Source organism: Rana temporaria, chromosome 5 (genome assembly GCF_905171775.1).
Source record: "Rana temporaria chromosome 5, aRanTem1.1, whole genome shotgun sequence".
Taxonomy (NCBI): Eukaryota; Metazoa; Chordata; class Amphibia; order Anura; family Ranidae; genus Rana; species Rana temporaria.
In genome coordinates, this window is record NC_053493.1 from 2,271,078 (window position 1) to 2,285,399 (window position 14,322).

Here is a 14,322-nt window from a genome sequence, read left to right on the forward strand (position 1 = left end):
TTCACCCCCTACCCACCCCCCAGAACCACCCCTTATCTCCGCCTGCTACACACCCCTGAGCACTGTCCCTTAGTTCCACCCCCTACCCTCCTCCCAGTACCACCCCTTATCTCCACCTGCTACACACCCCTGAGCACCGACTCTTAGTTCCACCCACTACCCACCCCTTATCTCCGCCTGCTACACACCCCTGAGCACTGTCCCTTAGTTCCACCCCCTACCCACCCCCCAGAACCACCCCTTATCTCCGCCTGCTATACACCCCTGAGTACTGTCCCTTAGTTCCACCCCCTACCCACCCCCCAGAACCACCCCTTATCTCCGCCCGCTACACTTCGACAAATCGAGCGGAGAATGCGAGTCGGGCCTTCTCGTCCACCCCAAAAACATGGCACGGCAAATCCTGTGTCACCGCGAGCTTGAACCCCATTCCTAATACTGTGCGTCCTGAAAATAGTCTATATTCCCATTATAAACATTCGGTCGGCTTACCTGAATAAATATGCTTTTATCTTTCTTCTGGGAATTTAGAAATCCTTCTCGGGAAAAAAATAAAATAAATGTTTTATCTCAGAATCGGATACTGTGTATTAAAGTGCATCCAAAGGGACGGGGACGGACAGGGGGACGGACAAGGGGATGGACAGGGGACAGGGGGACGGGGGAGGGGGATACATAATAATATAATGCAGACCGAGTGTCAGCAGCATGAACAAAGCCGTTTTAGTTTTCTAAGTTCTTAAATCTCTTTCTCACTTGTCGGGAACAGGACGGCGCTTACATAAAAGATGTTGTATAACAAACACCATCCAAGTCATCGGACCTAACAAGAAGAGACGCGGGGAAAAATATCACCTTTATTTATAATATAAGGTCAAACACCTACAAAATAGAGTGTTACATGGTAATTATTAACCCTGTACCGACGCTGCAAAGCTACAATAAAGAAATAATAATAATAAAAATAATAATAAAAAAAATCCATAAATAATAATAATAACAATAATAATAAAAAAAATACAAATTCATAAATAATAATAATAATAATAATATTTATTAGTAACTCAAACAAGAAATTATTATTATTATTATTATTATTATTTTTTTTTTTTTAAATATTATTATTATTATTATTATTATTATTATTATTATTATTATTATGTAATTCCATCCCAGTCTGTAATAATACTAGTTAAAAATTGCACCATATAAGCCATTATTATTATTATTATTATTAATAATAATAATAATAATAATAATAATAATAATAATAATAATAATAATAATAATGGCTTATATGGTGCAATTTGTAACTAGTATTATTACAGAATGGGATGGAATTACATAATAATAATAATAATAATAATAATAATAATAATAATAATAATAATAATAATATTTAAAAAATACAAATCCATAAATAATAATAATAATAATAGTAAAAAATACAAATTCATTAATAATAATATTAATTAGTAACTCAAACAACAATAAACAGCAAAAAACAACAACAACAACAACAACAACAACAACAACAATAATAATAATAATAATAATAATAATAATAATAATAATAATGACTTATATGGTGCAATTTGTAACTAATATTATTACAAAATGGGATGGAATTACATAATAATAATAATAATAATAATAATAATAATAATAATAATAATAGTAATAATTGAAAAATACAAATCCATAAATAATAATCATAATAACAACAATAATAATAAAATCCATAAATAATAATAATAACAAATACTAATTCATAAATAATAATAATATTAATTATAGTAACTCAAACAATAATAATAATAATAATAATAATAATAATAATAATAATAATAATAATATTTAAAAAATACAAATCCATAAATAATAATAATAATAATAATAATAATAATAATAATAATAATAATAATAATAGTAAAAAATACAAATTCATTAATAATAATATTAATTAGTAACTCAAACAACAAAAAACAACAATAATAATAATAATAATAATAATAATAATAATAATAATAATAATAATAATAATAATGACTTATATGGTGCAATTTGTAACTAATATTATTAAAAAATGGGATGGAATTACATAATAATAATAATAATAATAATAATAATAATAATAATAATTAAAAAATACTAATGTGTAAATAATAATAATACAATTATAGAAATTCATAATAATAATAATATTTATTAGTAACTCGAACAACAATAATAATAATAATAATAATAATAATAATAATAATAATAATAATAATAATAATACAAATATGAATAATAATAATTAGCAATTCACAAATAATTAATGATAATAATTCAATAATAATATGAATAATATTAATGATTTATATGGTGCCATTTGTATCTAGCATTATTACAGCAGATTTACATGTGGCATGGAATTACATAATAACAATAATAATAACAATAATAATAATAATAATAAGACATATGGTGCGACCTGTAACTAGCATTAATACAGCAGAATAGTGTTTCATAAATAGTAATAATAATAATCATTTTGGGGGGGCGGTGCTGACGAAGAAAAACAAGTGTAATCTCTTCTCTCCTGACGTGAAATAATAAGCGGGTGGGGTGGGGCTGCCTGGGGACCATCGGGCCCCTTACAGGTGTAATGCAGGTGTAATAAAAAAATTAATATTTTTTTTTTTAAATAAAATAAAAAACTGGGTGGGGGCTGGCCGGGCCTGTAAGGGGCCCTGGGGACCATCGGGCCTCTTACAGGTGTAATGCAAAGAAAAACGAGAGGGGGGCCAGCCGGGCCACTGGGGACAATCGGGCCCCTACAGGTGTACTGCAAAAAATAAATAAATAATAATAAAAAAAAACGAGAGGGGGGGCTGGCCGGACCTGTAAGGGGCCCTGGGGACCATTGGGCCCTTACAGGTGTAACGCCTGTACCCCCCTGATGGTGGCCCCGTTTACAGGACAGTCTGCCAGAAGGTCCCTTTGAGGCTATTTTGACCTTAGAAATCATATAATACATTTTCTCCCACACATGCTTACTTAAAGTGGAGGTTCACCCGGAAATGACAATTTTTACCCTTAGATTGAGGCTCATTTTGTGAAGGGGAATCGGGTGTTTTTTTTTAAATCAAAGCAGTACTTACCTTTTTAGAGATGGATCTTCTCCGCCACTTCCGGGTATGGGCTGCGGGACTGGGCGTTCCTATTTGATTGACAGGCTTCCGACGGTCGCATCCATCGCGTCACGATTTTCCGAAAGTAGCCGAACGTCGGTGCGCAGGTGCCGTATAGGGCCGCGCCGACGTTCGGCTTCTTTCGGCTACTCGTGACGCGATGGATGCGACTGTCGGAAGACTGTCAATCAAATAGGAACGCCCAGTCCCGAAAACCATACCCGGAAGCGGCGGAGAAGATCGCTCTCTAAAACGGTAAGTACAGCTTAAATTTAAAAAAAAACACACCCGATTCCCCTTCACAAAACGAGCCTCAATCTAAGGATAAAACATTTTTTTAGGGTGAACTCCCGCTTTAAGGTGAATTAGACACACTCACACACACACGGTGGGGTTTGCTGCAACAAAGTCCCATGGGAGATACTTCTTTGTCCTCTATTTATGAGGAGGTGTGACTCCTGAGAGCGGAATTGTCGGTACGTGTGTCACCTTGCCGTGGCGCGGTGCACATTACACGGTGATGGGAGTGGGCGCGGTAACATTAGGAACATCAAATATAAGTGTACAGTAAATATTGGGATGGATTTCTCATCATACACCCGGGTGATAGACAGGCCCTCCCACCTGCACAGATAATGGTGCGCAGTTAATGAACCGCGCGCTGGTGGGAGTAGCATGCGCCGCGTGTTGCATAGAAAGAGCTCACGGAATATTACGCGTTGTACTCGGGCTCTTCCTGCCTGAAACACAACAGAGAGACTTTTTGTAGAACTTTGATAAGAAGCTTCAGCTAAATAATGGAGCCACTCAGGGCCAGATCCACAAACGAGATACGACGGCGTATCTCTGTTTCTAACTATGCGACTGATTCATAGAATCAGGTTACGCATAGATAGCCCTAACGCCCCGTACACACGAGAGGATCCATCCGCTGAAAAATCTCAGCGGATCGGTTTCAGCGGATAGATCCCCTGGTGTGTACGTTCCAGCGGATATTTATCAGCGGATATTTCCGATTCCGATATTTCCGATTTCCAGCAGATAAAAATTTGTAGACATGCTTACAAATCTATCGCTGGAATCGGCTCCAGCGGATCGATCCGGTGGTCTGTACAGACTCACCGGATCGATCCGTCCGAACCCATCCCTCGCATGCGTCGTAATGATTCGACGCATGCGTGGATATCCTTATATGACAGCGTCGCGCACGTCGCCGCGTCATCATCGCGGCGACGGCGTGACACGTCACCGCGATGGGAATTCGGCGCGGATTTCGATCCGATGGTGTGTACACTCCATCGGATCAAAATCCTCAGAGGATTTATCCGCGGATACGGTCCGGCGGACCGTATCCGTGGATCAATCCTATCGTGTGTACCAGGCCTAAGATCCGACAGTTATAATTGAATTACACTGTCGGATCTTAAGGATGCAATTCTAGGCCGGCCGCTAGGTGGCGAGGCCATTGCGGCCGGCGTAGAATATGCAAATGAAGACTTACGGCAATCCCTGAACGTCCCGTCGATCTGAATCTAGGTAGTTTCCGTCGGGTTACGCCGCGTAAAACTAGGGCTGAGCCCTAGTTCTCTTAAGCCATGGTAAGTATGGCCGTCGTTCCCGCGTCGAAATTTAAACCTCAACGTCGTTTGCGTAAGACGTCCGTGAATGGCGCTGGACGCCATTTACGTTAACGTCTAAGCAAATGACGTCGGTGCGACGTCAGTTAGCGCAATGCACGTCGGGTAATTTACCCGACGGAGCATGCGCAGTACGTCCGGCGCGGGAGCGCGCCTAATTTAAATGGGACTCGCCCCATTCGATTGGGCCCGCCTTGCGCCGGACGGATTTAAGTTACACCGCTGCAAATTTCCAGGTAAGTGCTTTGTGGATCGGGCACTAACTTGGAAAAATTGCGGCGGTGTAACTTAAATCGGGAAAGTTAAGTTGCGCCCGGGCTACGTGGATCTGGCCCTAAGTGCCTTTATTACAGAACGATATGGTGGGGGGCACGATATATTCAGAGTAGGGATGAGCTTTATGTTCGAGTCAAACATGAGTTATGCCGCGTACACACGATTTTCGCTGGAAAAAGTCAGACGGACTTTTTCCATCGGAAATTCCGACCGTGTGTACGCCCCATCGGAGAAATTCCATCGGAGTTTAACCACTTAACGACCTTGGCTGTTTTTCAGATTTGGAGTTTACAAGACTAAAACTGTTTTTTTTTGCTAGAAAATTACTTAAAACCCCCCAAACAGTATATATATTTTTTCTAACACCCTAGAGAATAAAGCCTGGAGCCGCCTCTGCCTGGGCACACCCTAATCCTGGAGTTGGCAACCCATCAATTGTGGTCAGGTGACAGGTGAGCCGCCATCCTTACTTGCCGACCCCCAGAACACGGAGAGGATAGGTGGCTGGAGTGGAAATGAATGGACCAATCTGTGGGCCAGATTCATCAATAGATATGCCGGCGGATCTCCTGATCCGCCGTCGTATCTGTGAGATCCCACGGTCGGAGCTATGCGACTGATTCATAAGAATCAGGTTCCGCATAGATCTCCCTTAGATCCGACTGGTGTAATTGACTTCCACCAGTCGAATCTTAGGCTGTAATCTCCCGCCGGCCGCTAGGTGTCGTCGCTATTTTTTACCCGTCGCATATGCAAATGAGGAAAACCGCCGATTCACGTCTGTACGCCCGCCCGTCGCTCGTTTTCTACGTCGTTTGCGTTCGGCTTTTTCCGGCGGATAGCTACCCCTGCTTCTATGAGGGGTAGCTAATGTTAAGTATGGCCTACGTTCCCGCGCCGAGTTTTAAATTTTTTACGTCGTTTGCGTAACGCGATCGGGAATACGGATGGCCGCAATCGACGTACCCGCCGCAAACAATGACGTCCTAGCGACGTCATTTGGAGCATGCGCACTGGGCTTTTTCGCAGCGGCGCATGCGCAGTTAAATCGGCGCGGGAACGCGCCTGATTTAAATTGTACACTCCCCCTAGCCGTGGAATTTGCATTCCGCCGGGGGGAGTTAGGATCCGACGGTGCAGTTTGCGAGGTAAGTGCTTGGTGAATCATGCACTAGCCTCGCTAAATTGCACCGGCGGATCATAAAACACGTAGATCTGGCGGATCCGCTGATCTACATGAATCCGGCCCAGTATGTTCTTCTGCAGCAGCTGAAAGTAGGCTTCTCCTCCTCTTCCTCTCGCCGATATTCATCTGCCACAGGAGGAAAATACAGAGGATTGGTACCAATGTATGCCACCCCTCTTGTCCCAGTTCCTCTTTTTTCTGCTGTCCAGGTCCCCCCTGTGTGCTCCCCCCCCCCCAGGTGGCAACCCCCCTTTTAATTTTTTTTTTTATCATTTATATATATATATTTATTATTAAAGGGCCCAGAGGTCCCCAGGGGCCCGGTGATCCCCAGGGCCCCCGGATGGCAAAGTCCCCTTTTTTTTAATAAAAAAAATAATAATATTTTTATGTGTATTTTTTTATTATTAAAGCACCCAGAGGTCCCCAGGGCCCCGGATGGCAACCCCTCTTTTTTTTTATTATTTTTTTTATAAAAAAATAAATAAAAATGTTTTTTTTTTTTTTTTATTAAAGGCCCAGAGGTCCACAGGTCAACCCCCCCCTTTTTTTTTTTGTCAGCACCCAAAGCCCCCCGACCTCAATTTGCAGCAGCAGCACCCCCCCCCCCGCCTCTCAATTCATGGCACCCCCCACTTCTCAATTCACGCCCCCCTCAGCTTCTTAATTAGCGGCGGCACCGCCCCTGGTTCTCTGCTCCAGGGGGCCCATATGCCTGAAGCTGTGTAAGGGGCCCCATAATTCCTGATGGCGGCCCTGATTGCCGGCTTGACAAGTCACCCCCAATCCCTGTAGAGCTCTGGTTGTATGAAGATTGCTTTTGAATAAACGTTGGTGTGTTTGACGTTATCACACCATCACACACTCGTAATCCAAGGTTCCACCAGTGGCGGCTGGTGCTCAAAATTCTTTGGGGGGCGCAAAAAAAAAAAAATTGCAGCCTCAAAGCCTCACTGTGCCCATCAAATGCAGTCACTGTGCCATCAATTGTCACCACTGTGCCATGCCATCAATCAAAGTCACTGTGCCATCAATTGTCGCCACTGTGCCATCAATTGTCACCACTGTGCCATCAATTGTCACCACTGTGCCATGCCATCAAACGCAGCCACTGTGCCATCAATTATCACCACTGTGCCATGCCATCAAATGCAGTCACTATGCCATCAATTCGCACCACTGTGCCATGCCATCAAGCGCAGTCACTGTGCCATGCCATCAAACACAGTCACTGTGCCATGCCATCAAACGCAGTCACTGTGCCATGCCATCAAACGCAGTCACTGTGCCATGCCATCAAACACAGTCACTGTGCCATGCCAGCAATCACAGTCACTGTGCCATGCCATCAAATGCAGCCACTGTTCTATGCCATCAAACACAGCCACTGTGCCATCAATTGTCACCACTGTGCCATGACATCAAACGCAGCCACTGTGCCCCTCAATTGTTGCCACTGTGCCAATTGTCACCACTGTGCCAATTGTCACCACTGTGCCCTTTAATTGTTGCCACTGTGCCCATTGTTGCCACTGTGCATGTCACTGTGCCCTTTAATTGTTGCCACTGTGCCCATTGTCACCACTGTGCCCTTTGTCGCCTCTGTGCCCTTTGTCACCACTGTGCCCATTGATGCCACTGTGCCCTTTGTCACCACTGTGCCCTTTGTCACCACTGTGCCCATTAATGCCACTCTGCCCTTTGTCACCACTGTGCCCATTAATGCCACTCTGCCCTTTGTCACCACTGTGCCCATTGATGCCACTGTGCCCTTTGTCGCCTCTGTGCCCATTGTCGCTGTTGTGCCCTGTAAAATGCACTTACCTTACTCTTTCCACGTCCCTCGATGTCTTCCCCTGCCTTGGTGACGCTTCAGCCAATCAGGTTACCGATAATCAGAATCAGAATGCATGAATGTATGTTATTAGACTCAGTGGGGTGGATTCAGTAAGCAATTGCGTCTGCGTATCCATAGTTACGCAGCGCAATTGCTTAGTTGCGCCGGCGTATCGACTTTTCTGTATTCAGAAAGCTCGATACGCCGACTGCAGCCTAAGATATGACTGGCATAAGTCTCTTATGCCGTCGTATCGTAGGCTGCATTCTTACGCTGGCCGCTAGGCTGCGTTCCAGTAGTGGGCAGCGTATAGTATGCAAATTGCAGACTCACCCTGATTCACAACCCTACGCGCGCCCTGCGTACGCATTTTACGTCGTTTGCGTTCGTCGGTTTCTGCGTAAAGGCTGCTCCTGCTATTAGCAGGGGCAGCCAATGCTAAGTCTACCCGTCGTTCCCGCGTCGCGATTTTTAAAAATTACGTCGTTTGCGTAAGTGAATCGTGAATGGCGCTGGACGCCATTTACGTTCACGTTGAAGCAAATGACGTCCTTGCGACGTCATTTACCGCAATGCACGTCGGGAAAGTTTCCCGACGGAGCATGCGCACTACGTTCGGCGCGGGAACGCGCCTAATTTAAATGATCCACGCCCCCCTACGGGATCATTTAAATTATGCGCGCTTACGCCGGACATTTTTTACGGAGCGCCCCCGCAAATTACGGAGCTACTGCTTCGTGAATGAAGCGTAGCGCACGTGATTTACGGAGGCGTAGCGTAAAAACGGTAACCGTAAGAGGGCGCAAATCTACCTGAATCTAGGCCAGTGGCGGGCGAGAGCCAGAGGGGCGGCGCTCCAGCGCCCTCTATGGACGAACCGCCACTGGGTTCCACTGTACTACCAATGGAAGGAGTGGGCATCAGCAAGGGAGACCCAACCAAAGTGCATTCATGTAATCACCCCTCAGACGCTCCCAATGCCTCGGCCAGAGCCCGTGGTGCCTCATTATGGCGCAGTTCCTGTGCACCTGGCATCCTTTTGTCCTCCCTTCCTTCCCACCGCTCCTCCCTCCTCCCCAGGCTTCTAGTCAATTAATTATATTTAAGTGGCACATGATTACACTAATGACTCTACAACCTCTCCGAGGGCCGCCGTCCCCATTGAGTTGTGTAATAAATGACGTTCATTTCCATACATAGAGTTCTTGGGGGCCTCTCTGACTTCTGGGAAAATAGTTTGTCGTCACCTGTTTTAGAATAACGAGAAGAAAAAAGCATTTCCCGGGGGGGGGGGGGGGGTGGCAGGCAGGTGTTTTCTAGCGGCGTAATTAGCTTGCGCACCGCGGTGCTCGATTCTGTGTACAAACAGACAACAGATTCAATTAGAGGGGAAAAATATCAACTGAAAATTCGACTTTTTTTTTATTTTTTTCGTTTTTAACCACTTCCATACCGGGGGGGCACTTACGCACCTTCCCGCCCAAGCCAATTTTCAGCTTTCAGCACTGTCGCACTTTGAATGGCAATTGCGCGGTCATGCTACACTGTACCCAAACAAAATTGGCGTCCTTTTTTCCCCACAAATAGAGCTTTCTTTTGGTGGTATTTGATCACCTCTGCGATTTTTTTTTTTTGCGCAACAACTAAAAAAAGACCGAAAATTTTGAAAAAAATTACGTTTTTATTTTTTTCTGTAATTTTTTTGTAAATAAGTACGTTTTCTCTTTCAATTACGGGCACTGATATGGTGGCACTGATGGGCACAGATGAGATGGCACTGATGGACATCGACGAGGTAGTACTGACGGGCACAGATGAGGTGGCACTGATTGGCGGCGCTGGCATGCGGCACTGATGGGCACACATAGGCGGCACTCATGGGCACACATAGGCGGCACTGATGGGCACTCATGGGCGTCACTGATGGGCACTCATGGGCGGCACAGATGGGCACTCATGGGCGGCACAGATGGGCACTCATGGGCGGCACAGATGGGCACTGTGGGGTGGCACAGATGGGCACTGTGGGGTGGCACAGATGGGCACTGTGGGGTGGCACAGATGGGCACTGTGGGGTGGCACTGATGGGCACTGTGGGGTGGCACTGATGGACACTGTGGGGCGGCACTGATGGACACTGTGGGGCGGCACTGATTTACTTGTTGCCAGTCAGTGCCCATTTGTGGGCACTGATTGGCATCTTTTTTTTCTTGCATCTTTTTTTTTTTCCCATTTTCTTTTTTTTCAGACTTTTTTTTTTATTTTTTTGACTTTTTTTTTTGTTTTTCCCTTCCCTGGTGGGCATCCCTGGTGGTCCATGTGGCGATCCGAGGGAGGGGCTGCGCTGATAAACAATCAGCGCGAACCCCCCCTGTCAGGAGAGCCGCCGATCGGCTCTCCTCTACTCGCGTCTGTCAGACGCGAGTGAGGAAGAGCCATCGACGGCTCTTCCTGTTTACATCGTGATCAGCCGTGGTTGGACACGGCTGATCACGTGGTAAAGAGTCTCCGTGATCGGTGTTGGGGGGGTGTTGAGATCGGTGTTGGGGGGTGTCAGACTGATACACCCGGCAACAACGATCGCCGCGGTGCGCGCCCCCAGGGGCGCGCAGCGGCTCAGAATCCCGAGGACGTCATATGACGTCCAGTCAGGATTCTACAACCACTTTGCCGACGTCAATCTGTCATTGGCGGGCGGCAAGCGGTTAATGTTTATAGTCTTCAGAAAAAGCCGTATTTTGTGTGAAGACGACAAGATGTTGAAAAAGAAAAAACTAAACGCGGCCAATTAACACTTTTTTACCAATGGAAATAAGACAGTAGGCAATTTCTGCGAAGGTTCTCCTCTATCCAGATCATGGTGTAGGTAGTCAATATTAAAAGCGTCTTACCGTTCACATGGAGGTGATCAGTCTCCGTGTCCGGTCCGCGTTGGTCCGTCCCGGTTCCCTCTCGATCGGCTGGCCCTACGAATCAGGAAACCCGAAAATCCCCGTACGGGCCACCAAATATTCAGTGGCCCGGATTCAAAGAGATCTGCGCTCTATTTGTGGAGGCGCAGGGCAACGATTTTGCCCTGCGCCCCCGCAAATTTTGCGCCGCTGCCCTCGATTCACGGAGCAGTAGCTCCGTAAATTGCGTGTGCGCTGTGTAAACTTGCCCTGCGTAAGGGCGCCTAATGTAAATGATTCCGTAGGGGGCGGGAATCATTTAAATTAGGCGCGCTCCCGCGCCGAGCGTAGAGCGCATGCTCTGTCGGGAAACTTTCCCGACGTGCATTGCGGCAAATGACGTCACAAGGACGTCATTAGCTTCAAAGTGAACGTGAATGGCGTCCAGCGCCATTCACAAATCACTTACGCAAACAACGTAAAATTTGAACGTCGCGACGCGGGAAGGGCGGGTATACTTTAGCATTGGCTGCCCCTACTATTAGAAGGGGCAGCCTTACGCTAAAGACGCCGTACGGAAACTCCGTAACTTGCGTACGCAGGGCCCGGGCAACTTTGTGAATCGGTGTTAGTATGCAATTTGCATACTACACGCTGATCACAATGGGAGCGCCCCCTAGCGGCCATCGCAAGAATGCAGCCTAAGATATGCGTGGCATAAGAGCCTTATGCCATGCAGATTTTAGGCTGCAGTCCGCGTTACGATGTTCCTGAATCAGGAGCATTCGTAACACCGGAGCAAGTAAGCAATTGCGCTGCGTAACCTATGGTTACGCAGGCGCAATTGCTTACTGAATCTGGGCCAGTGTTAGGAAGATACCCAACATTTATACCCACACAGGGAGCACTGACACCTTCATCCAACCATCGTGGAATGCAGTGACCTTGGGGTGGATTCAGGTAGGGGCGCGCAAAACTGCGGCGGCGTAACGTATGACATTTACGTTACGCGGCCGCAAGTTTTACGGGCAAGTGCTTGATTCACAAAGCACTTGCCAGTAAAGTTGCGGCGGCGTAGCGTAAAAGGGGCCGACGTAAGCGCGCGTAATTCAAATGATCCTGTAGGGGGGCGTGGATCATTTAAATTAGGCGCGTTCCCGCGCCGAACGTACTGCGCATGCGCCGTCCCTAAAATTTTCCGACGTAAATGACGTCGCAAGGACGTCTTTGGCTTCGACGTGAACGTAAATGGCGTCCAGCGCCATTCACGGACGACTTACGCAAACAACGTAAAATTTGAAAATTGCGACGCGGGAACGACGTCCATACTTACCATTGGCTGCGCCTCCTAATAGCAGGAGCAGCCTTACGACGAAACCGACTTACGCAAACGACGTAAAAAACTACCGCCGGGCGCACGTACGTTTGTGAATCGGCGTAACTAGGTAATTTGCATACTCTACGCCGAAAACGATGGGAGCGCCACCTAGCGGCCAGCGTGAGAATGCACCCTAAGATACGACGGCGTAAGAGACTTATGCCAGTCGTATCTTAGGCTAATGTCGGCGTATCTTGCTTTCTGAATACAGAAAGAAGATACGCTGGCGCAGATTTGAATTTACGCGGCGTCGGGGGGGGTCTAATAAAGTGGCCCCTTGCTGGTCACATTGATAGTCGGGGGGGGGATCTAATAAAGTGGCCCCCCTGCTGGTCACATTGATAGTCGGGGGGGGGGGGTATAATAAAGTGGCCCCCCTGCTGGTCACATTGATAGTCGGGGGGGGGAAAGTGGCCCCCTGCTGGTCACATTGATAGTCGGGGGGGATCTAATAAAGTGGCCCCCCCGCTGGTCACATTGATAGTCGGGGGGGATCTAATAAAGTGGCCCCCCCCGCTGGTCACATTGATAGTCGGGGGGGGATCTAATAAAGTGGCCCCCCCTGCTGGTCACATTGATAGTCGGGGGGGGGATCTAATAAAGTGGCCCCCCCCGCTGGTCACATTGATAGTGGGGGGGGGGATCTAATAAAGTGGCCCCCCCCGCTGGTCACATTGATAGTCGGGGGGGATCTAATAAAGTGGCCCCCCCGCTGGTCACATTGATAGTCGGGGGGGGGATCTAATAAGGTGGCCCCCCCCGCTGGTCACATTGATAGTCGGGGGGGGGATCTAATAAAGTGGCCCCCCCCGCTGGTCACATTGATAGTCGGGGGGGGTCGACACACCTGACGGCTTCCACTGAGATTAGAGAAACAATTCTTGTTCTTTATTTTTCTCCAATAAAACAAGAACCTTCTCACCCCCCCTTCTCACCCCCCCGGGGGCCCGAGTATCCCGAACGTATCTCCCCCCCCTGCCCCCCCCTGTCCCCCCCCCTTTGTAGACATAACACAGAAGTGGTATTTATTCCGGGCTCCTCACCTCGGGGCCCCCCCCCTGTGATCACACAATGTGCAGCCAATATATGTTTAATATTTCATATGACCCCCCCCTCTCCCCTCCCCCCGGGGGCACTCAGGTATAGAGGGTGGAATGTTAGTCGCCCCAGGCAGCCAATCAGATGGGAGATTTAATTTTCCCCCAACCCGCAGGGAGCAGAAATCTTCCCGCGCACACAAAGCTGGCGCTCGGCGGGGGACACGGAAGATGTCACAGAAGTGATTTTCCCGGCACAGCCCCCCCCCGTCACTCCTCAGAGAAATAAATCCACCTTGATGGAAGATTGCCCCCCCCCCTTTGTAATAAAACAATCGCCGAGAGATCCCACCGGGGCCGGGATTGTGGAGAAGAAGATTCGATTACTACCTGCCGCTGACGGAGAGGAGGAGGAGGGGCTTAAAGGGGAACTCCGGACAAAGCAATCAATTCAACAAGAACCGGCCATGCTGAGCCCCCGCTGGTCACATTCAGGGCCGCCATCAGGGGGGTACAGGCATTACACCTCTAAGGGGCCCGATGGTCCCCAGGGGCCCGGCCGCCCCCCTCCGTTTGTTTTTTTGGGGCACTATTCCTCCCACTGACACCAATGATGGGACACTATTCCCCCCACTGACACCAATGATGGGACACTATTCCTCCCACTGATACCAATGATGGGACACTATTCCCCCCACTGACACCAATGATGGGACACTATTCCTCCCACTGACACCAATGATGGGACACTATTCCTCCCACTGACACCAATGATGGGACACTATTCCTTCCACTGACACCAATGATGGGACACTATTCCCCCCACTGACACCAATGATGGGACACTATTCCCCCCACTGACACCAATGATGGGACACTATTCCTCCCACTGACACCAATGATG